The following is a 23,473-nucleotide window of genomic DNA, read 5'->3' on the forward strand; positions in this document are numbered from 1 at the left end:
ATTTGGCAGAATCAGTAAAGCAGATTATTCCTTTCAGTGTGGACAGTTCTCATCCAGTCAACTGAATAGAAAATAAGGCTGAGTAAGAGAGGACTTCACCTGCCTGATGCTTGAGCTGGGACATCAGTCTTCTTCTGTCCTTGAATTTAGGCCTCTCCTGATTCTCAGGTCTCTGGATTTGGGAACACCACCACCAGCTCTTTGGGATCTCCAGCTAGCCACTGGATCTTGGGACTTAGTCTCCATAAGTGAGCCAATTCCTTATCATAAATCTCTCTCTCTCTCTATTTCTCTCTCTTTATTTCTCTGGTGATCTCTGACTAGCACATCTGGGAGTAACTGAACATTTGTAAGAAGTCTAAGTGAGGAAAACAGGTTCAAATCCCAAATAAGCAAGTTTGATCTTCCTGGTTCCTTCTCGACTACTCCAGAGGGGCTGTGCCCCTGACACTGAATAAATCAAGGATATGCACCAAAAATGGAACGGCTGATGCTTTTTTGGAAAGCAAGAACAGACTGCCAGTACTTAGTTTACTCTACGAGGACTTAGCCAAAACCGCCACTGCAGTCGTAGTCAGATCCCAAGGGCAGGAGCCTGGACCTGAGGCAAGGGCAGGAAAGGGTGTCTGGGGAGGGTGCCCCTCCACTGGGAGTGGGGAATTGAGCCCAGAGTGTCTGTTGACTGAAGTGTTGTTGCAGGTTTCTCACTCTTTCTTCTAATATTTTCTAATTATAGTCTCAACAACCATCATGACCACAAATTACCTTTTAATAAAAGGTTGCAGATTCACTTGAAGAAAATGTGTCTGAGCTGCTCCCTCAGCTCTGCTTCCCTGCCTCCCCGCTGCCAGTCCCCTTGCCCTCGATCTCCAGCTGTACCTCTGCCCTCCTGACTCTGCAGGCTTAGATGGTATAAAACTTGCCCTTCTTTTCCTCTCTCACATCTGGTGTGTGTGTGTGCGTGTGTGTGCTGGGCAGAGTAGGCGCCTCCATCCCTGTTGTGTGGAATCCAGATGTGACTTTCCGCCGACGATCATTGGGTTCAGCCATCATGCTCTGCAGGGTGCTGAGGAGCATACTGCCTCACTGAGTTTCACTGTATAAACCCTGAAATGCTCCTGACCCATGCTGTAGGCCTCTGACCTGCTTTCTCCATCCTGCCCCATGTTTGGAGGATCAGGTTTCTATGTAATGTCTAGTGCCCCAGTGGCCAGTGAGGACCCAAGCCATCCATCCCTGCAGTTCTCCTTGAACCCCCATCCTAGGACAGGACTTGCGGTGCCCTCCCTAGACCTCAGAGATATGGGGTACTTGCTGATTTGGCCTGATGGATTCCCAGTCTCTGCATATTTTTGCAGTTGTGGAGACTGCCCAGTATGGCTACCATGGCAACCATTTGCCTGCGCTGACGCCTTCAGACCCCAAGCTTTTCCAGTCTGATCAAACCTCTCGCATAAACCTGGCTTGTTTGCGGTACCATCCTGCCTTCTGGTGGGGCGTACTGGTGGTACCTGTGTCCTTCTCCTGTCTGTTTTGCGGCAAGCGTGGAGGTGAGTTAGAAATAATTGCCGAAAGGCTCCAGGAACATCATACAGCTTTAGTAAAAACTTATCTCAGAGGAGAATTGGGCCACAGTCTGTCTCCTCCTGGCACGCTTCGGGAGAACTAAGAATTTGTCATTCCTGGAAACAGGATTTCAAAGGCTGCGATGAGGAGTGAGTTGGCTGAGAGGGTGGAAGGCAAGGACTAACAAGTACTGATCAGCTACACTTGCTGGGAGCTTTATATGTTTTGATTTGAACATTTTTCAGGGTACCCAAACAAGGCAATGGATATTATTTTATTTTACAGGTGATGAAAGTGAAACTCAGAAAGATTGAGTAAACCAGCATGCTATGGGCTCAGGATTCAGACCTGCATGTCTGTCTCCTGCACTTGTCCTTCAATTATGTATTTCTTGAAATGCAGGCTCTTACTTTTCTGGCCATAGGAAATGATGTATTGAATATCTTTCCCAGGAAGTGGTAGAAAAGTGTTTTGCCTGGTGTTTTGAGTTGGGGAAAAAAGGAAAAAGCTCTGACCATAATCTGGAAAGGGACCTTTTTAGATGCACTAGGAGATTTTAATAGTACAAACAGCTAGCATTTGAGTTTGACACAAAGGAGAGGAGAGGAGACGGCATTTTGTCTCAGAATCATTGTGAGGTATAAGAAAACAATTGTACCATCTCTGCTTTCTTACCTGGGAGGAGGCAGCGCCTAGTATAAACTTTCTATGGCCCTGGCTTGTGAAGCAACTCAGCCCATGATCTTAAATCACAAAGGCAGCTTTGTCGCTTTCTCGTGCTCCCTGCTGCCCCCTATCGGGCCTGCCGTGAAGTGTGGAGGGTGTCCTCACAGGTGCCTGTGCGGGGGCTTGCTGCCAGCAGTAGCAGGTGTAACCCACGCCGAGGCCTCCCGGGGCTGGCCGTATGTCATCGCAGGTTGTCTGCTCTGAATTGATGAACCTTCAGTGGAGGCAGATGTGCAGCTTTTTCCAGGCCTTTCCAGAAGAGAAAAAAACAAAGCCTTCTATTGATTACGGTAAAGTCAAAGTGTGTTTCACCTGGAGACCGTGATTTGTACTGAGCTTGTAATGAACATGATCTTCTAATCCAGTGTTTTTTTTTAAACTTTCTCAGATTCCATATATTTTTGAAAAGCTTATAAAAGTGATTGAGCTTTTACTCTAGGAAAAAAAACAAACAAACATATATATCTTCAAACAAAATTTTATGTACTTTCAAAGCATATATGAATCCCCAGGGGTATGAAGACCCAAATTACCCCCTCCCTCTAGTATATATCTATTCTAGTTTTCTTTTATTTGTGAGAATACGGTGCCTTCCTGAGTTTGTGGTTTTATAAAACTCTATATTTATTTTGGCATTCATAAAGTCTGTCTGGGATACTTCTTATCAGTTTAGAACTCTACTGCATAAAATTCACTAATTAAGTTGAACAACTGATCATCTTTTTCAACAATTGAGGCTTAGTTATTTAGGTTCCTCCCAGATGCATTTTGCTATTGTCACCACCAACTCTTGGTCCAGTGGTTGGGGAGTGGTAGGAAAGGGCGAGAGGAGTCTGTATCAGAATCAGTTGGAGAGATTTTCAAACGATGACCTTGTTCATCCTCCCAACACAGCACTCAGAGTTGCAGGCCAACCAGCCATCTTTGTGATGCCTAGTGGAAAGAGGAAGATATCCTAGCAGGAGGTACAAGATCTATTAAAATGTGTGCTCTTGACTACAATTTTGTGCCCTTAGAGAGGGCAAGCGGTTCAGAAGAATCACAAAATCAGAGAACATTACACTTGGGGAGAACAAGATAAAAGTTGTGATTGAGACTGGTAGCAAGAGACACGTTGGCCATCATCATCATTTTTTTTTTAAAGGGGTGATGTTTTTATTCAACAGAAGCATTTTTATTCACTACAAAAGTGACCAGGATTCATTTGACAGCAGACTCTAGAAAGGCCTCCACCTAGCTTCTGCGTGAGCCAGCAGTCCCTCCCACACAGCCCTTGTGACTCAGGGTAAGGTAGCAGGCAGAGCTCCGCATAAGATGCCTGACCTAAGGGTGGGAGTCTGGACTTGGCTAACCCTGACCACACTGAACCTCCCCTCCTCCCTTTAAACAGCATGCTCAGGTCAGGTTTTCCAACATCCAGCATCTCCACTCCTGCCCCACCATTGAGGTCCTCAGCAGGACCAAATGTTCTGGCAACTTCTAGAAGAAAGTTGGCCTGGAAGACAGTGAAAACACATACACACACTATGTAAATATGAGTTGTGCAAAATAGTGCAATGGATTGCATTCTATTTTTTCTATTCTCTTCTCCTCTATTCTATTACCATTAAGTTAATGAGTTATGATCATAATTCAAAAAACAGCTATGCAGCCTAAAGGTTTTCAGGATAAATTCTTGCAGTTCCCTGATGAAATGTCTCAGGGCTGCCTGTGGTGGGGGTGAGGTTGAGGAGGTGAAGGAAAATGATGAGAAGATAGTGCATTAGACACCCAGTACCTCATCCACTCCCAATCAGAGGAACGCCATTAAGCTTTTTAAAAGTTGTATTGGGATTCTGTATAATATTTTATTTTAAAAACACTGAAAACCACTGACAGCCCATTTTACAAATGAGAAATTTAAATCCAAGATGTGGTCACGTATTCAAGTCATGTCAGTACTTAGTGACAGAACCATACTATGATTCTTTTTCAATTTTCTGTCCCATAATTCTTTTAATATGTGTATGTATTTGGTAAATCAGATGGTTTAGCAGAACTTATGAAGAAAATTAAGAATCTCTCACCCCTCTGTCTGCTTCCATTCTTAGACTTTCCTCGCGATTTCCATAACTCACATATCATGTTTGTCTCTCTCCTCCTTTCTTTATCACTTTTTGTTGACCCTTTGACTGCCCACTATGAAGGGATGGTGGTTTAGCTCAATTTTCCTATCATCCATCTCCTCTTTTCTTCTCCCTCCCCTTGTGTTTTCTAGTTATGTTATTATTTTTAGTTCTATAGTTGATTACCTCTGCTGTTTTAAGTAAAAACCATAATCCTCTATTTCTTTTTTAAAAATTTATTTTAATTGAAGGATAATTACTTTACAATATTGTAAAGTAATGTGTATGTGGTTTTTGCCATACATCAATTGGCCATAGGCATACATATGTCCCCTCCCTCCTGAAACCCCCAACTCTCTATTTCTTATCATACCCTGATCTTCTCACTATTGCTTTTTCTAATGCACCACTTGCAGCAAAAACAACACCAATACTGAGACATTTTAGTTGACAGTAAGATGAATTAAAGTGTGATGTTCCTTCTTCCAGAAGCTAGAGAAAATTTACACTGTACTATTACAGATAAAAAGTCAATGAGCATACAGTTTGAAATAGATGAATCCACAGCAAAATTTCTACAACTCTCTCGCACACAATTAGTATCTAGTCCCTAGGAACGAAGAACAGATATTCTGCCTCTTTCTACCCTCTATCATGTCTGGCTTTGTACCTTCTGTTCAGCCACAAGGGAAAAACTCTAACTAGTGAATGAAAATTTGGACATGCCAGGTCTAGGTTCAAAATAAGTAAAAACTTTCTAACAAACAGCCCTTCAAATTTGGTTGGTGCTGCGGTGTAAGCCAGGGAGCTTCCTGTCACCATAAGAGTTGACGCACAAGACAGAGGATTGCTTGTCAACGCTTTTGCAGAAAGGGAAATGACATTTAAGTTATTTTCATCCCTGAGATTTTGTGATTCTGTGAAATTAATGATAACATCTCATAAGGTGAATGAAGTTACCCTGGATCATACATTCTCAGGCAGGCAATATCGTCACCAATAGGACAAACATTGGTTTGGGGGAATGTGTGAAAATATCTTCCATATTACAGTGATTTGTGGCCACATAAACAGGTGTGCACTGTATCTGTGGTATTAAAAGTTTATGAAAGTTGGGAATCAGCAATAAGAAGTCTGCAAAATCTTGTGGACAGGGACAGGTGGTGGGCTGAGCTGAAGATACTGAAAAAATAGGTTAAGGAACACTGCTAGGCTCCACATTCCATTGGTAAGACAATGTTGGTTATGTCCCTTCCCCTTGGGAGATCTTCTCTGAACCTCATGCCCTTTCCACCGTGTATAACAAGTAGCCTTTCTGGTCCCATGGCCTGTCCTGCAAGTTGTCTTAAGAGAGGCAGTCTGGGGCGGGTGGGTTAAGAAACTAGGCATTGCCTAGTTCATATGACCATGGATGAATTTATGTCATCTCAGCAAGTCTGACTCTCCTTCTCTTTCATGACCGTAATGATAGTTCTTTGCATATGGGGTTGCTGGAATGTTTAAATTCTTAAAACTCAGAAGTGCGGTTCTAGAACCATTGGTTTAGCATCACCTGGAAGCTTGTTTGAATGGCAGACTCTCAGTTTCCACCCCAGGTTTACTGACTCAGGATCTGTATTTTAACAAAATTCCCAGATGATGGCAGGTACGTTAACATTTGAGAAGGAATTAGTTTAAATAAAGTAATGCTTGTAGAAGAGTTTATCCAAATACCTGGTGTTGACTATTATTACCACTCATCTCTCCCTCCCACACTACACTATCAGCTCCATGTCAGGACTTTGTCCTATTCATCTTTATGTCCCCAGCACCCAAAGCAATGCATGGCAAGTTTATATATTGATTGAAAGGCTGTTAGATGAATAGATGAATGAGAAGCAGAGTGGGAGAAAAGACAATGCTTTCTTCCTGAATGTGGCTGGAGATGGTTTTCCTGCTCGTGAGTTCTGTTATCTGACTCACAGCTACTTCCCCCTTCCATCTGTAAAGAAAGACCTTCTCCGCTGGAGACTTTCTTCTTTTTAGTTTCCAGGGCATGCACATTTAATTAAGAAACTTTTATTGAGTGCCTTCTTTGTGTAAGCCTTGTGCTGTGTTGAAGAAAACAAAGATGAGTAAGACACATCCCCGCCCTCTGCCACTGTGTGTATATTTGTGTATTCTATCACAAATCTTTTGCAATATACTCATTTCAACCTTATCTTGGCTTGAAAGATAAGGAGAGAACCGAAACATATGGGGTTTGTTGGCACACTGGGGCTGAATTATGAATACTGTCACAGACACAGGAACCAAAAGATTCAGACAAGAAAAACAAGCTTTAATAAAAGGTTCCAGAATTGAGACACCTTTTTCTGCCCCCCTCCCCCACCCCCCCCATGAACCCCTCTGCCTCCAAAATAAGCTTTCCTGCTGCAAATAGCCTTCAAGTTGTGGGAAACATCCTCCAAGTCACATTTCTTTTTTGTCGGTTTGGATGATTCAACACATTTGCTTCTTTTGGATGATTCAACACATTTGCTTCTTTTGTATTTGCTGTTTGCAGATAATTCTTTCTTAGAATAGGTAAGCCATCTGTTAACGAGCTATCCTTAGCCCTCTGTGCAAACCACACACCTCCTTCGTCACAGTATCCACTGCAATGGGAGAAAACAGGCTTTCCTGCTCTCCTTTTCACTCCCTGTTGGAAGGTTTGCATCACTGGAAACTATCCAAGTTTTGTTTTTTCTGTATAAAACAACTTTATGTATTGACTAATTTATTTGAAGTGGTCTTTTCTTCTCGGGTACAGAATTGTATCAAAATTTTACTGCTAATTATGTATGATTGATTCCCTTTCTAGAGCATTTTCGATCTCACTTTAGGGAGGGGCTGGGTCAGCTCATGAAGAGGAACACGGAAACAGATACCCAGATGCCCTGGTGAGAGTCACAGTGGTTCAGGGCGCTGGTGATTCAGGTGCCAGCCTTCCCTCTGAGTCAGCGAGATCCACTTTGTGGTTCTGTACCACCTTTCATCTAGGAAACTGAGGGCTTGCCACATGAGATCAACTGCTAAGACATTAGTATTATGAGTGTGCACTCATAATAGTGTACACTATTCTTTGCACTTGGAGACAGGTTACAGGAGACAGATTAGAGGATTGGGTTACTGCCCAGGTGTGCACAGAGGCTGAGAGCTCCTAGGAAGCCCTGCAGCATTGCCTCTGAGTGTGGCTCCTGCGTGGTGGAGAGACATGGATTTTGGAATCACTTCCGGCTTACGATTTGGATCTACAGCTGTATGTCCCATTAGCCTTCAGTTCAACAAGTGTCATGAGTACTCCTGTTTCTTCTCCAGATTTCCTGTCTCAGTTACTAGCATCACCGCACACCCAGTTGCTAAAGTCACCTGGATTTTTAACTCATAGTACAGTACCTGGCATGTTGTTGTTTAGTAACTAAGTCGTATCCAACTATTTGCTACTACCAGACTCTTCTGTCCATGGAATTTCTCAGGCAAGAATATTGGAGTGAGTTGCCATTTACTTTTCCATGAGATATTCCTGACCCAGGTATCAAACCTGTGTCTCCTGCAATGGCAGGAGGATTCTTTACCATTGAGCCACCAGGGAAGCCCCACAGTACCTGGCATATTTGGGGCCTACTTATAATATCTTGGGGCTCCCTGGTAGCTCAGACAGTAAAGAGTCTGCTTGCAGTGTGGGAGACCTGGGTTCGATCCCTGGGTGGGGAAGATCCCCTGGAGAAGGAAATAGCAACCCAATCCAAAATTCTTGCCTGGAAATTCCCATGGATGGAGAAGCCTGGCAGGTTACAGTCTATGGGGTCCCAAGAGTCAGACACGACCGAACGACTTCACTTTCACATTTTTTCACAATATCTTTCCTCTTCTCCCATTTATACCTTTCTACAAAAATTTCTTGATGCTCATGTTTAACAAGATTCTATAAATACAATACCTTAGATAACCCAGCTTCATTGATAAATGCACAATTATGCCTTACCAACATAATGATAAGTGCCACAAATGAGCAACATAATTTTGAAATCTATACAAATATGGACATAATATGGAGTATTAAATATTCATTGTATAAAGTAGAACAAACCTCCAAATGAAATAGTAAAATGCTACCCCTGAGACAAATATTATACTTTTTGTGAACTTTCTATACTGTTTGCTCAAATCTGAAGTTTATGAGATCAAGTCAGCATTCAAGACTGGCATTGCCCAATAGATCTATTGCCCAAACGAACCTTCTGCAATTAAGAAGATGTCCTACAAATCCACGTGGTCCAAGTCATTTGTGAGTATTGAGTACCTGAGCCTGGGCTAGTACCACTAAGGAACTGACTTTTATTTATTTTAATCACTTTAAATTTAAATGACTACACGTGACTGCTGGCTGCAGTAATTGGCAGTGCAGCTCTAGAAAGCCATGTAACTCTAGACAATTACGGTGAATTCTGATGACCAACTTTGAGAAAGTAATGGAAATTTTCCCCTCACTTTGCCTATAAGAATCCCCAGAATGTGTCCCCAAACTCTTACATTTTGTAGATTGTAATGCAGCATTAATTCCAAAATGCTTTATTATTTTACATACTATTAAGAAAAAAATGCTGTCAGTTATCATTGTAAAATACCTTTGACTGTCAGGTATATCCTAATTTCAGAGAGTTTAAAAGTTCTGGGAAAACTTAATCTTAGAATCAATGAAAAATAGTACCTTAGTTATTTTGATGATTTCTGGGAAATTTCTTGGATGATTTTCAAATGTCAAAAATTTTTCCTATTAACTTTGAGTGTAATTTAGATCACTATTATAGAGAGATAAGATTGGGCAGTATTATTTCTAGTTCAGTTTAATTTTCAAGGTCAAAATATCTGATAGCAGGAGTTGAAATAATAATCCAAAACATTAACAAATTGTTCCTAAAATGTTCATTCATATACGTATGTATGTTAATATTATGGGGGGATTTGATATGTTGGCACTTATTATTTTTTCACTTATTTCTCCCTAACATTTTTTAACTTACTTTCAGTTTCCTTTGTTGAATATATTATACACCTTGCTAAGTGCTAGAGTGTGTGGTACAGTTAATATAGAATTCAACTGACCTCAGATCTAAGTTATTATATATTATTTTACTTCTGATGTTGCGGTATCATCTTTAAAGAATCCCGTCTTTATGTTTTAGCTCAAGGTAGTTTGAGGGGAATTTTTACACTCACCTTTTTCTCTAACCTTTGTTGAGATTCTCTGTGGCTCCATCTTCCATTTTGGTTGTTGTTGTTCAGTCACTCAATTGAGTTAAACTCTTTGTGACCCCATGGACTGCATTCCCTGTCCTTCATTATCTCCTAGAGCTTGCTCAAACCCATGTCCATTGAGTTGGTGATGCCATCCAACCATTTCGTCCTCTGTCACCCCCTTCTCCTCCTGCCCTCAATCTTTCCCAACATCAGGGTCTTTTCCAATGAGTTGGCTCTTTGCATCAGATGGCCAGGGTATTGGAGCTTCAGCTTCAGCATCAGTCCTTCCAGTGAATATTCAGGGTTAATTTCTTTTAGGATTCACCTTCCATCTTGAAGACATCTTGAAAACCAAGGCAAAAATCTGGCTTCCATCATTAGAACCATCTTTGACTTTGAAGTGATTTAAACCCAAATGGCACGTCTTTTAATATTTAGAGCATTAAGCCCTAATCCATTCTGTTTAATGCTTTCACTGTATTTCTTAAGATGCAAAGAAAATGCCCTATCCTTCACCCAGCTGCAACAAATTAATATGTAATTTCAACCAAATAAAATCATTTTCTCCTGAAACTCACTCCACATTCTCCAGTGCCTTGGATTTTAAAAAAAAATTGTTAAAACGTGTGTGAGGTTTAAATAATATCAGAGGTTTTGCATTCAAGATGACCCATGACATCTCTTGGTGGCATTTTAAAACTTCTGGTCAACAAAAGTATTCTTTCATCCAAGAGAAAATTAAACTTTAAAGCAAACAGCACAATGTTTGGGAATGATTACTTAAATCCCAGAATAAGGTGCAAGCGATAGGAAGAGGCCGCTGATCCGGCAAAATTGGAAACGTTTTGAATATGAGTCATAGCGCTTTTGAAAACATAATTTGAAGAAGGGAAACAAGACAAAACGAAACAACACAGAGAGTTTGGAACGCTTTATTATAAAGGCAGAGAGCCAGTTCTTCACCCACTCCGACAGGACTGATGACAGTGAAAACTACCTCCGTACAGACACACACACTCCACACGAGTTAAGTGCCGCTAATAGCATCAGCTGTCTTCATCACCTCACACCTGACGAGGCATCTTGAAACCTGCAGTGGTGCTGGTCCCTGTAAACGACCTCAGCAATCCATAGGCAGTCTAATTTACTCCCTCAGAGAGAGTGGATGCCTGGCATATGCTAAGTAACCCTGTTTCATTCTGTAATTAACAGAACCACAGTAAATATCACTTCCAAGTACTTCAGGAAGAAAGACAATTTTGAAGCAATTTCTCTCCCCCCACACCTTACCATTTTCTTTTAGGAAAGCGGTACCGTATTATACCTTGTCTTCTCTTTCTAATGCAGCAAGTGCTAATTACACCCCTTGGGTACACCTTGGCGGCTGTGTTAAACACATCTAGAGTTGTTTTCTTATTACCATGAAAAGACATTTGACATGAAAGATGACCTGGGAAGGCTCTGAGGGACATCGGGATAAACCTCCATAATTTACAGGCTAAGAAATTCAAGGAGGTTGAAAGATGGGATTGTGCTCAGAAAGAGATGCGGTAAAGTCCCTATTGTGTGAATTTGTTTAAATGAGGAGATGAAATCAATATGATGTAAAGAAAAATGCCTCTGAAAGTAAGAGTGAGTGAGTGTGTGTGTGTGTGTGTGTGTGTGTGTGTGTGTGTGTAGGGGAGGTGGAGACCAGGGCCTTCCCAATCCACACTTCTCCAGCTCCTTTGACAATTAACCCACATTCCTCTGTGTTACCACTTAAATGGGCTAGATTTTCAGCCCACTCACTCATGTGTGTAGAAATAACCTCTCATCATTTTTCTATAACCCAGTCATTGAAGTTTAATCTTAATGACTCAGCCCCTTTCCCAGGGAAGACTTTGGGGTGTTGTATTGGCAGCTAAGGGCCATTTGGCCTTTGTCAGCTGTAGCCCCAGGCATTCAGGCTGATGTCCTTGTTGCTTTCGAGCTGAGCTCATGTAGGTCCATTCAGGTCACTGCCACTGCCCCACCGGCCATGAATGCACTGCTCTTGGGCACCTGAAAGACATTCTCAGACTGTCCTGGGAACTCCCCCTTAGCTACTCCAGCAGGCCTTTCCCCTGCCCGCATCAGGCTGGCTTACAACAATTCTGGGTTCTACCTTGGAAAGGAATGCCTGGGGTCTCAGAGCCTATCTGGAGCTGGTAGCATTGCCATGTGCCTCAACTCTACCCCCACATCCCAATATCTGGGTTCAGGAAAGTGGCAGAAGATGGCAGAAGATGGAGATGAACCTCAGGGTTTAAGGCCTCTTTCTTAGGAACAGAATTAACTTCCCTACAGCCCCCATCTCTGTTGCTCCTCCAAACCCCCACCCACCTCAGCTTTACTTGGAGATTATTACATATTTTTCTGATCTTTGGTCTTGTGCCCTGAGTTTACTCGGGCATAGGTTTATAAATTTAAAAAACAAATCATCTAAAATGCAAAAGCTTTGGCTTTTGGCTGAATCTTCTTTTCCCTGAGGGAATAATGCTGCTCACCCAAAGTGTGAAAAAAAGGGAGGGGTACTAGGAAATGATGGAGAAGGGAATGGCAACCCACTCCAGTATTCATGCCTGGGAAAGCCCATGGACTTGTGTGTGTGTGTGTGTGTGTGTGTGTGTGCTCAGTCATGTCTGATTCTTTGTGGCCCCATGCACTATAGCCTGCCAGGCTCTTCTGGTCATGGAATTTTCCAGGCAAGATTATTGGAGTGGGTTGCCATTTCCTTCTCCAGGGAATCTTCCTGACCCAGGGATAGAACCTATATCTCCAGCACTGGCAGACAGATTCTTTACCACTAACAGCACCTGGGAGGCTGCGATCGAGGAACTTGTTTCAGAGATATGCTTTCAAACCCTGATTTCTCTTGTGTGATCTTGAGCCATTTGATATATAATTTTCTGGGAATTATGGCAGTTGAGAACTTTTACTGGTGAAAGAGGAAATTGGGTGCTAAGCTTAGTGTGAGGATATTTTGGTACAGAAGGGAGAAAATGGTCTTCCCCGGTGGCTCAGTGGTAAAGAACCTGCCTGCCAATGCAGGAGATGCAGGAGACGCAAGTTTGATCCCTGGGTTGGGCAGATCCCCTGGAGTAGGAAATGGCAACCCACTCCAGTATTCTTGCCTGGGAAATCCCATGGACAGAGGAGCCTGGTGGGCTACAGTCCAAGGGGTCACAAGAGTTGGATATGACTGAGTGACTAAACCAGCGCCACTAGGAAATGAAGCGGGTTGGTAATAGGAAGAATCAGAAAAATCTCCAAACATCATCCCATCATATTTTTCTTCTCAAACCATATCCTTTCCTCTCTACACGGAGTTAAATTCACGGAAGGCAGAATGCAGCACATGCGGTCGGGACATATGTTCACTTGTGGAGAGGAAATATTTTGACTCTGTAGTTCTGGGCAGGCTCAACCGCTTGCCTCACCACTCACAGACAGCAACTTCCCCTTTCTAAGAACATAATTACCAAGCCCTCTTTGTTCAAATCTCTGCTTGTATTTTATTCTTCATGGAGTCTTTCTGGACTGAATTCACCTGGTTTCACCCCAGGAAGCTCAGTTCTCCCTCCTCCTGCTTGCCTTCCCTTCCTGGGGACAAGTTTAGAGCTGAGTCTATGTCACTTGTTCTCTTCTGAGCGACAGTTTCTGTTTGGAGAACTGGGCTATTAACAAGGACATGTGCATCACACTTTACAGTTTATAAGCCTTGTGCCTGGATAACGATCTCACAGGACAATGGCCCTGTGAAGCAAGGATCATTATTTTAAATATGATTCAGTGGAGGCTTTGGGGGTTATTAACTGGGTCTTTGTACTGCCACTTCCATGTCAGGAGGCCTGAGTGCTAAGGTCTGGCCCCATAGTGTCCTCCTGTTTTCACTTGGTATCAACCAAGGCTGATGTGAACTTAAATGAGATCATTCATTCTTTCAACAAACATCCACTAAGTGTTTGTGTCAGACCTGTATGAAGCATGGGGTTATAAATGGTGATCAAAATAATTTCAGACTTTGCCCTCATGGAAATTATAATTAGAAAGAGACATTAAAAATAACCACACATATGTGTGCGTGCTAAGTCACTTCAGTCATCTCCAACTCTTTGCAACCATAGGGACTGCAGCCTGCCAGGCTTCTCTATCCATGAGGTTCTCCAGGCAAGAATACTGGAGTGGGTAGCCATTCCCTTCTTCAGGGGATCTTCTTGGCTCAGAGATGTAACCTGCATCTCTTACATCTCCTGCATTGACAGGTGGGCTCTTTACCCCTAGCACTACCTGGGAAGCCCAATCACATATACATATTGTTTAAAAATGTTTAAGGGCCTGGAAGGAAAACCATAGAGTTGTGATTTCCACAAAGATTTGCACATGGCTGAGCAACCGAGCACATAAAAAGTGGGCCTGATCTAGTTAGGGATGAGAACTAGATCCCTACGCGGGGGAAGATGCAAGATGTTGAGAAGGGTGAGAAGAATTTTCTGAGGAAGGGATTTTAAGATGGGGTCAGTAGGCACTAGCTAGGCAAAAAGAGTTTGCAGCTAGGATTCCAGCATTTGAAAAAAGATCCTGAGGTGGGAGGGAACCTATTCCTTGAAGGATGTGGTCAGTCTGACAAAGAAGGGTGGGTAAGTCTCTGAGACTTGGAAGAATACCTGGATTTTATTCTGAGTGCCATGGGAAGCCAAAGATGGGTTTTTAAACAGAAGGGAGTGTCTTGTGGGTGGAGAATGGGTTGAGCGGGGGCACCGGTGGGTGTGAGTCATCACTTAGGAGGCCACTGCAGAAGTCCAGGCGAGCTTGGATTCAAAAGGTTAAAAAAAGATTTGGAAGCTACAAAGAGCCGCTGCTATCATTATGAATGGATTTCTCTGTCAGGGTCTTGGGCAGGAAAGAGATTGCACAATCAAGTGGGGTAATGTGTTTGGTAAAGGGCCTAGTTCTGAAGCTGCGGTTGGAGCTAGGGAAATGCAATGGGACTCTGGTTGCACCACTAGGACTGCAGGGGCTGGTGAGGGGACGGTTCCAGAAGGTCAGAGGCCCCTCAGGACACAAGCTGTGACCTTCAGCGGAGGGATGTAGCCTAGCCACGGCATCCTGCAGGAATAAACATCCCCCCCTTCCCGGGCACCCGTCCTCTGGGGGAGGAGGCTGTTGATGCAGCCCATGAGGGCAGGGTCCAGGGCATAGGGTGAGGGGGAAGAGGGTAGAGAGCAGGAGCTAGGGGCAAAAAAGTCTTGCAACCACCATGTGGGTCATGCATTTTTTCCTCTCCTCTCATACTTCCTCCCCTGCCAACACCAACAAAATGATAGATTCTTCGTAGGTGGAGATTATTTTCTCTTTCTTTTTTAATGCATGACTGTGTCGAGTGATAGCATTCGCCTTTGAAACAATAGGAAATTTTTCCTTTGATTTTTTTTTCTTCTTTTCAAGTATAATCATATTTAGTTTAATAGAATCCTGTGAAAACCTATTTTTGCACAAAGCCACAAGCCCCTGGCAAGGGTTTAAAGAAAGTTCTCACAAGGTGGGAGTTGGGTTCCTCTACCACTCGGATTTCCACTGGAGGCCGTTCCACTAGAGTGGCCCTCTGTGGCCCCTTGTTCACCTCTCCTTGTGTAGATTGGGCACCTTGCCTGGTACTGGACCACAGCCTCAGATCCATGACTCACAGTGGGAAGAACTAATTATTCAAAGGCTGAAGGCGTAAGAGATTTGATTTCTTCCTCCTCTTTGCCCTGGACCAGCCCAAGGCTGCCACCCCAAGTAAGTACATCTGCCCTGTAGTCCCAAGCTTCCTTTGGCCTTGATTCCTAGCATCTAGGGGGGTGGGAAGGGGACATTGGGTGCGGAGAGCTTGAGTGAGCCTGTTTGATTACATTCCCTAGTTCTGTCCTCTGATGCATTCCTTGTGGTCATAGAGCTGGCTTTCCTATCTTCACCCATTCCTGAGTCTGTCTTCTTGAGCGAAGAGTGAGTGAAGTCGCTCAGTCGTGTCCAACTCTTTGCGACCCCATGAACTGTAGCCCACCAGGCTCCTCTGTCCATGGGATTCTCCAGGCAAGAATACTGGAGTGGGTTGCCATTTCCTTCTCCAGGGGATCTTCCCAACCCAGGGACCAAACCCAGGTCTCCCACATTGCAGGCAGATGCTTTACCCTCTGAGCCACCAGGGAAGCTGTCTATCTTCTTAACTAAATCTGAGTGGAGAAGGGGGGTAATTTCCTTGGACCCTCTAAAACCTCAGTGCTGGGCCCTGTCAGCCAGGAAGGAGAAGTAGCACTGTGGCAGGTCCAGATCTCCTGTAGGTAGCACAGAAAGAGTTCAGGGGCTGGCTGAGACCTCAGGCTCTTGGCGACTGCAGGCATCACTTGGAGATAAGTAATATCTGGGTGGTAAAACATCAGTCCCTATGGCTTGGCGAAGTGTTGGGAGTTTGGGCTTTTAAGTCAGACAGACCAGTGCTTGAGTTTGGGCTCTAACGTGCTCTGGCTGTGGGGCTTCGGCAAATTCCTTAAGCTCTTTGGACTTTAATTATCTCACCTGTAAAACTGGAATGATTACTGATAACTTTGTGGGAGAGCTGTTGTTAGGATTAACAATGACAATGTCAATGAAGTTCCTGGAACATAACAATAGCTCAATAAATTTTTGCTCTTTTTTTTTAAATTATTGTCACAATTTAAGTAGTTTTCCTAAAACAAGCATAAGGTCCCCCTCAAAAAGGCTAAAAGGGCCCAGCATTCTCTCTCACTTTGCTAAAAGTGCAGGGTACGAAGTTCTCTGACACAGGGAAAAATATTCTGGAATACGTACCTAAGATTTCTAGGACTTTTACCTCTGGTAATGAGATATCTGACCACAAGTTCAAATAATTGAAATACATCTACTTTATTATTAGGGGAGTTACTGGAATCGATATACTCTCTGTTGTTCTGTTCAAATTTTGATATATGTTATGCAAATAATAGCTTCTATGACTTCCACATGTATGTGTCTCAAATGGGACTTCGAACAAACCTTTTACGCATTGCCTAATTTAGCTGTTCTCTCAATTATGTGTCTTATTATACCTAGATGTGCACCCAGGTATAAATAAATGAGTTGACTCTACTGCAGGGTTTGATCTATTTATTTGGAAACTTAACCTTTTGTAACTTTTAACTTTTACAACAGTTACTTTTACTACATTTGGTAAAAATTACTAAACTGTGAAATGATTAGAAAGCAGCTCTCTAGAACTAAGAGAATAAAAAGGAAGGGCAAAATCATTTATTTACTTGTATAATCAGTTATAAGCAAAATTTTTTCTATTCAACAACTGATTGCAATTTATGATTTATATGCTGATGAAGGAAAAGTTAATGGAGATTTTAATTAAAACAAATTGGTAAATAACAGAATGGGGTGTCTAAGGAGTTAACGCTCCCCATATTGTACTTACTGAGTTTCTGGGATTTCCAAACCAGCAGATAGTTAGAAAAAAAATCTGTAAAATAAAATTATGCCAAATGAAGGACTTTCACTATTTAATTCCAGCCCAGTGGATTTTTCTTAAAACAATCAGAAAGGCTTATAGAACATAAATCAGAAATAAGACATATAGGAGAAAAAAATGAATGAGTTGTATTGGGTGGGAAACATAATCGGCAACTGAACCATCCTTTTTATTGGTCCTATGAAGGCCATGTGGAAGGCCTGATCCTTACTCCCTAGAATATGGATATTTTTGTCATTTGAAAAATTTCTTTTATTAAGCTCACAGAGCCTAGATAATTTACACAGACTAGCCATCAAGTAAATACTTGTCAATTTAATAGATCCAAGCATGTTCTTGGGGAGGCTGATCTTTTGCTACTAGAGAAATAAGAATGGTGTTTGGAGGTAGGTCAGACTTGACCTGCTCATGTTCTCTTAGCTACAGTTTCACTTTTTATATATCTAGTCAGTTAACACAGTGATTCAATATATGTATTTGGATGTCTCCCTTGTTCCCAATTCTTTTGGAACCACACAAAATTCCAGAGAAACTTCAGAGTGGTACTGGAGAATTTGCTTCGCTGGCTACCTGTAGGGTCATTCAGCACCTAAAGAGGAGGATTACAAAGTCATTAAAAGTACTACCTGAAATTACGCTTGGTGAAATCTTACCAGTTATCTGTGGAAGGGTTTGCTTTTGGTGGACTGACTGCTAGTTAGTCTTCAAGATTCAGTAGAAATATCTCCTTTCTGAAGGTCTACGAAACTCTCCCCAAGGGTTTTTTTTTTGTTTGCTTTGTTTTTAATATTGTGCCATTATTATCTGCTTAGACGTTGTCATATTCTTTTGAGCTTATTTATCATCTGACTCAGGCTCCTTGATATTAGCAATCACTGGTCCTCAGCTTCATGCCTGGTAACCAATCAGGAATCCATCAGTCCTGGCTGCTGCTCTGTAGGGACTAGCCAAATAAGTGACTAACAAGAGACACAAACTCAATTCTTCTGAAAGATTCAGTGTAGTTATACAATACTCCACTGTGTGCATCTGAGAAACACTTTACTGGAATGAATGACTACCTCCTGGGTTCTGTTTGGAAAACCATATCCAAGTGACTATTCTGGTTTTACAGGCTCAGGTATGTTAATAAGCACTAATTTCCTTAAACTGTGGGTGGACCTGAGCTGTAAGGAGGTGTGGAGGCTAGTAAACTCCCCCTGCCCTCAAATCGGGCATTTGAATTTTGGAAGTAAAAAATGGAACCACACCGTTTATGCACCTCTCAGTCAGTCCTGGAACTCTGGCCACCTTTTTTTGGGTAGTTTAAGATTTTAATTAGAAAATATATTTGCTCCCTTCTTGCTCTCTATACACATCTCTGTTTAAAGCAGTCACCCTGCATACAGTTAATTATTTGCCTCTGTGTCTTTAGGCCAGACGAGACTGTGAAATTCTTGAGTGTGAGGCCTCTGTCTCATTTCTTTTGAGTTTTCTATAGTCTGATGCATGGCTTGACATATAGTATATAACCAAAAAACAGTTTTTGATGGAAATGAATAAGGGCAAAGAGATTGAAAAAACTCTCTTTCTTTGTCACTGATCTCAACTGTGTTTTCTATATTCACCTAGAATGTGAAGTTCTGGATCTCAGTCCTTCATCCAGAGTCAGGCTTTTACAGACAAACATTTAAAATCCCACAAAAAAACCATTCAGCCTTTTGATAAATATTTATTGAGTGCTTAGTACATGCCAGGTGCTTTGAATACAAATATGGATGAGGCATGGCCCTGACCTCGATGAGTTCACCATATCATTAAAGAGCATATAATAGCAGTTATTAGTTAATGGTCATCCAGGCTAATGGTTTTACTCAGAATTCAGCTATCACTAAGCTCTTGGGCACTCTGAGAAATTACTGGGATGGAGCATATACTTGTGTAAATCATGGCTTAAGGGGAATAAAGTGCCATCACCTTTTCCCATAATGGAATTGTTTTCCAGAAAAGAATCAAGTCTCAGAGTTATGAATATTGCAAGTTTTACCAATACAAACACTTTGGGAAACAAAAAGAAAAAGGAAAGGTACAGTTCTTAGTGTTACTCAGGCTTAAAAAGAGTTTTGTGTGTGTAACAAACGTCAGGTTGGCAGATCAATGGCAACAAATAAGAGCTTTGCAAGTGATTTTTTAAAAATCACAACACATATGGAAAAAAGTTTATATTTAAAAATAACTTTTCAAACACTGAGGCTCTCTGGGAAGAATGATGATAGCATCATTTTGTAGACTCGATTGTATCCTCAGTAGGGAGACCATAATTGCCTTAATGATAGAAGGGAGGGAAAGCAAGTCCCAGCCATAAGGTAGCTGAAGTCCATGGCAGATTTCCCACTGATAATTTTAGTGCACATCACTCTGATTAGTGGAATTACTTCTTAACAAGGGGTATGTCTAAAGACAGCAGGCAAGGTAAGCATTTCGTCAGCATCATCCTTGGAAATTTCTCAGAAGCTTAGTGTTGGAGACGAAAGGGGCTCTCCAGTGTGTCGGTTCTGCTAAATTGAAACTACTTTTCCTAGAATTCCCTTCCACGTCTGCTTCTGGATTAGGGTTGGCCATTGTGATTGCCTTGCATGTGATTTGAAAGGCAGATGGGAAATGGCAGCCATGATGCTTGTGAGGGTGAGTTGAGACCCTGGCTGCCGTAGCAGATTATGCCTGCCGTTGCTATCTACGTCTAATCTTGTTGGCAGTGGGGCTGCAGCTGGGCCTGTGGCCCCTTCAACTTCACCCAGATCTCCATTAAGCTTCCCTCAGTCCTGGACCAAGTGATCCACAGTGAAAGGCACCACCTGCTTCTACGGATCACCAGCCTCATCAAGTCTAGAGATGGTAAGAGATAGATAACAGGTTCCATCTTGTTCTCTGGGTTCCTGTTTACCCTTGTAGGTTCCAGATTATCCTTGCCCTCCCTCACTTCACGTCCAGTTTTCCTTCTCACTGCCAGTCTTCCTGACCTACAGCAACTTCAGGCCCGTTTCCCAATGCCTGGACAACAGCTTTCCGTAAACCTTGTACCAACTTCTGTAATTACATAAGGTCTAATGCTTATGTTCCTTATTCTGTCTCACAGATGGTGGTTCTGCTTATATGCCTGCATCCTATCCAATACAGAGACTAACATACATCTTTTATTTAATCCACTAATAGGATTTCCCTTTTCCCTTCATGTCCTTGACCTCTATCACATCGGGCATCTGATGAAGTAGTTGGCTTGACTATAAGAACTATGTTGTTTAAAAAAAAAAATATCTTTAAACCCTAGATTCATATTCTGTGCAGTCAGATGCACACTGACTTCATTTCATTTCTTCATTATGAATCTGCTTGCAATGAAGGAGACCCAGGTTTGATACCTGGGTTGGGAAGATCCCCTGGAGAAAGGACTGGAAACCCACTCCAGTATTCTTGCTTGAAGAATTCCATGGACAGAGGAGCCTAGCAGGCTACGGTCCATGGGATCGCAGAAAGTCAGACATGACTGAACAACCAACACAGATGCACCCACAGTGACAGACATTTACAAGCTCGGGAAAAACCAGACCCCTATTGACCTTCATGGTCTCACTACAGAGCGTGGTTCATTGAGCTGGAATAGCGTGCAAAATCAGCTATTCCTACGTCACTTGTTTCGCCCTCTTTCCCTTTATCTGTGTGGTTTCCTTTATTGCATGTGGTTGAACTTCAAGAAGTTAAACACGGATATAAGGCAATTACACTGTGAGCACACTGGCTTCTGCATCAGATGTTTTCTTCATTTCGTTTCTAGTTTTAGTATGGATGACTTTTTTGTGTGTGTGTGCCTTCAGTTATTTCACCCCTGGGCACCCTTGCTCCATAGAAAACTGCATTCCACTCTTCTTTTCTTCAGTCTCCTCAGTCCCCCTTTCATCTTTTTTTGCTCAACATCTACAATTTGAGATTTGTGCGATTGCTGCTTCAAAGTTGAAAACTGAGCAAATTATAGCTGTGAATTTTGTTCCTGAAGTGACATGAGCTTGTCCATGCCATTTGCAGACTTCATGGGAAACACTGGCAATCCTAAAAGTGTTATAGGAGGATCATGATTTATCCTATTGTTTAGTAAGAAGAGCAGAGTTTCTTGGGAAGAAGATGTATTTCCATACTGTCACTTAAGAATTGTGTAAATCTTGGAGGAGGAGCCAAGATGGCGGAGGAGTAGGCCGGAGAGACCACTTTCTCTCCTAGAAATTCATCAAAAAAATAACTGAACGCAGAGCAAACTTCACAAAACAACTTCTGATCGCTAGCTGAGGTCATCAGGCACCCAGAAAAGCAGCCCATTGTCTTCGAAAGGAGGTAGGACAAAATATAAAAGATAAAAAGCGAAACAAAAGAGCTAAGGACGGAGATCCGTCCCGGGAAGGGACTTAATAGAGGATGTTCCCAGACACCGGGAAACCCTCGCACTGGCGGGCCTGGGGGAAGTGTTGGAATCTCAGAGTTTGAATCTGACTGGGAGGGATAGAATAAATAAAACCCACAGATTACGAGCCTAAAAGCAACTCCCAGCAGAAAAGTACCCCAGACGCCCGCATCCGCAACCAGCAAGTGGGGGCGGAACGGAGAGGAGCGGGCGGCATTACTTGGGGCTGGATCCGGGCCTGAGCGCCCTGAGGACAATCAGAGGGAGCTTTTGTGAGTTGCCAGCTTGAACTGTGGGACAGCAAGAGAGAGAGAAAATTAACCGGCCCGAACACACTGCCGGCCGTTTGCAGAACAAAGGGACCGAGATTCTGGGCGGCCGAAGTCCGCCGGGAGGGTCGCGGCTAGACGGAGGGCGCGGGCGCCCGACCGGCGCGGGCGGGAACTGGGGCTGGGGACGCGGAGGGCAGAGGGCGCGCACGCCCGACTGGCGCCGGCGGGGACTGAGACTCGGACCGCGCAGGGCAGAAGACGCGCCGCACCCGGGGAGAGAGCGCCCGTCAAGCGCCTGGCTGCCTGGGCCGCTCGGGCGGCGTGGGGCCGGAGCGCGGGCCCAGCTTTGTGTGCCGCGCTTTTGTGAATCGCCCGAGGGCTGGAGCCGCGCGCAGCGTGGCGCGCGCTTCAGACAGAACAGCCCGGAGCCTGAGCAGCGCAGACCGAGAAAAGAGCGCAAGCCTCTCCCTGGAGCGCCGGCCCCTCCCCGCACAGCCCCTCGCCGCAGCGCGACGGAACTAGCTACCTGAATAAGAATCCACCTCCGCCCCCTGTGTCAGGGCGGAAATTAGGCGCGGAAGAGACCGGCAACAGAACCCAAATAAACAAAGGGAATCGCTTCAGAAGGGACCGGTGCAACAGATTAAAATCCCTGAAGAAACCACCGACTGACTACACCGGAAGGGCCTGTAGATATCGAGAAGTGTAAGCTGGAACGAGGAGCTATCTGAAGCTGAGCCGAACCCACACTGACCGCAACAGCTCCAGAGAAATTCCTAGATATATTTTTTCTTTTTTTTTTCTTTTTTTTTTTTAAGTAAGGAAAAAAAAAAAAAATTTTTTTTTCTTTTTTCTTGGTTCTCTTTTATTTTCCTTTAAAAATTCCTTATTACTCCCCCATTACTCCTTAACTTTCATAGATTTTTATGATTTTTTTAAATTAGGCAAAACAATTTTTTTCTCTTTCTTTTTTCTTTTTTTTCTTTTTCTTCTTTTTTTTCTGTTCTTTTTTCTTCTTCTCTTCTATTTTCTTTTTCTTTATCTCTTATTTCTTTTAAAGCCCTCTAGCACTCCTTTTACTACGCCTTAATTTTCATTTTCAATCCACTATAACCTTACAGAAGAAAGGGAAAAGAAAAAAAAAAAAGAAGAAGAAGAGAAGCCCTATTTTTATACCAAACTTCATATATATATTTCTAAAATTTCTTTTGTGTGTTTTGGTTTTTGTTTTTAATATAGTATTTTTAAGAGTCTAACCTCTACTCTAGATTTTTAATTTTTGTTTTTCAGTATATGATATAAATTGTGAACATTTAAGAATCCAATATTCAGCTCCCATTTTTATTCACGAGTGTGTTGATTATTCTCTCCCAATCTTGACTCTGTTTTCTACCTCAGAACACCTCTATTTCCTCCTTTCCCCTTCTCTTCCCAATCCAATTCTGTGAATCTTTGTGGGTGTCTGGCCTACGGAGAACACTCTGGGATCAGACAACTTCGTAGATCTGTCTCTCTCCTCTTGAGTCCCCCTCTTTCTCCTCCTGCCCATCTCTATCTCCCTCCTCCCTCTCCTCTTCTC

Source organism: Muntiacus reevesi, chromosome 4, assembly GCF_963930625.1.
Source record: "Muntiacus reevesi chromosome 4, mMunRee1.1, whole genome shotgun sequence".
In the NCBI taxonomy this organism is placed as follows: domain Eukaryota; kingdom Metazoa; phylum Chordata; class Mammalia; order Artiodactyla; family Cervidae; genus Muntiacus; species Muntiacus reevesi.